The sequence below is a fragment of the Pelobates fuscus genome, chromosome 1, assembly GCF_036172605.1.
Source record: "Pelobates fuscus isolate aPelFus1 chromosome 1, aPelFus1.pri, whole genome shotgun sequence".
Lineage (NCBI taxonomy): Eukaryota > Metazoa > Chordata > Amphibia > Anura > Pelobatidae > Pelobates > Pelobates fuscus.
Window position 1 is genome coordinate 252974158 of NC_086317.1, and position 2021 is coordinate 252976178.

General features: G+C 52.3%; 1 non-coding gene across 1 annotated transcript; it reads right to left on the bottom strand.

The window, feature by feature from the left end:
• Positions 1-678: 678 nt before the first annotated feature.
• Positions 679-821, bottom strand: LOC134576975 (small Cajal body-specific RNA 11). The gene has a single exon (XR_010085905.1). It is a non-coding gene; the product is annotated as a small Cajal body-specific RNA 11 (non-coding RNA).
• Positions 822-2021: the final 1200 nt, after the last annotated feature.

The following is a 2021-nucleotide window of genomic DNA, read 5'->3' on the forward strand; positions in this document are numbered from 1 at the left end:
AGTAGGGACTCTTTGCCTTCTGGAGGATTCCTCCGCTTGACCAGCTCTGACCAGCGGAGGAGCAAGTGTGCTTAATTTCCGCTGGTCAGAGCAATTTTCCCATAATCCTTACCTTTCCTCTGTGTTCCCGCGATGCTTCCTGTCATTTTAGACGAAACTGTCGAATTGCGTTCTAATTGAATGAGAACAGTATGCTCGTTTCTTTTAGAACGCAATTCGGCACTTTGTTCGTATTGGAATTTCATTCTAATGAATGAAACTCCGATCCTATTCATTGCCGCGGCTGCATCTTGCAGCCGCTTAGTAGATAACTCCCTAATTCCCACGGTATTAGGGAGCTATCTACTAAAAGGCTGAAAGACCTAAATTGGTCTTTCAGCCACATTTACTAATACTAAGTAAAGATTACTTAGTATTAGTAAATAATATGCTTCTACTCGCTATATCGCAAGTAGGTGCATGTGTAGTAAGCAGTGAGCAGCCTATGGCCTATGGCTGCTCACTGTAATAAAACAAAAAACCTAATAATCCCCCCCCCCGCGCGGCTGGTGTCCTGCCCCCACCCCTGCGCAGTGGGTGGGGGCCCTAAATAAAGACGGGGGGGACCTACCGCCCTCCCCCTGGCCCCCACCCCTGAGCGGTGGGTGGGGGCCCTAATAAAACAATAAGGGGGGACCTACTGTCCTCTCCCCCTTTGGACCCCAACCCTGAGCGGTGGGTGGGGGCCCTAAATAAAGATAGGGGGAGACCTACTGTTCTCCCCCCGGCCCCCACCCCTAAAAGCGGTGGGTGGGGGCCCTAAAAAAACAATAAGGGGGGGACCTACTTTCCTCCCCCCTGGCCCCCACCCTGAGCGGTGGGTGGGGGCCCTAAAGAAAGATAGGGGGGGACCTACTGTCCTCCCCCCTGGCCCCCACCCCTGAGCGGTGGGTGGGGGCCCTAAAAAAACAATAAGGGGGGACCTACTGTCCCCCCCCGGCCCCCACCCCTGAGCGGCGGGTGGTGGCCCTAAATGAAACACCCACCCAACCAAGGTGACTAGGGGTCCCAAGCCCCTAGTCACTCCCCCCCCCCCCCACCCAAATCAAACTATCCCCTACCTACCCCCCTCACCCTAAAAATAGTGAGGGGGGAATAAAATAACTATCCTGTAAAGAAAAAATAAACTTACCATTTCACGTCTTCTTTTTTCTAAAATCTTCTTTCTTCAGCCCCCAAAAAGGGCAAATAAAAAGCCATCATACCCGTCGCAATAAAAAAAAAAAAAAAAAACGAGCGCAAAAAAAAAATTAATCCTTGTTCACCCTTCGAGGGCATGCCGCGTACTGAGCTCCGCAGGGCGGGTCAAGGCTTATAAAGCCTTGCCCCGCCCTGCAATTAGGCTTAGAACACTCTGATTGGTTGGTTTAAGCCAATCAGAGTGCTCCGTGTCATTTTACACAGTGTGGGAAAATTCCAAAGAACTTTCCCACGCTGTGTAAAATGACACAGAGCACTCTGATTGGGTGGATTTCAAGCCACCCAATCAGAGTGCTCTGTGTCATTTTACACAGCGTGGGAAAGTTCTTTGGAATTTTCCCACGCTGAGTAATTTGACTCATAACACTCTGATTGGTGGATTAAGTAACCAATCAGAGTGTTATGAGTCAAATTACACAGCGTGGGAAAATTCCAAAGAACTTTCCCACGCTGTGTAAAATGACACAGATAGGGCAATAGGTCACCCCTTCTTATTGCTAAGGGCCCCCACCTGCTGCATAGGGGTGGGGGCCGGGGGGGGGACACAATAGGTCTCCCCCCCTTACTGTTAAGGGCCCCCACCTGCCGCTCAGGGGTGGGGGCCAAGGGGGGAGGCAATAGGTCTCCCCCTTCTTATTGCTAAGGGCCCCGACCTGCCGCTTAGGGGTGGGGGCCAGGACACAATAGGTCCCCCCTCTTACTGTTAAGGGCCCCCACCTGCCGCTCAGGGGTGGGGGCCAGGGGGGGAGGCAATAGGTCTCCCCCCTCTTATTGCTAAGGGC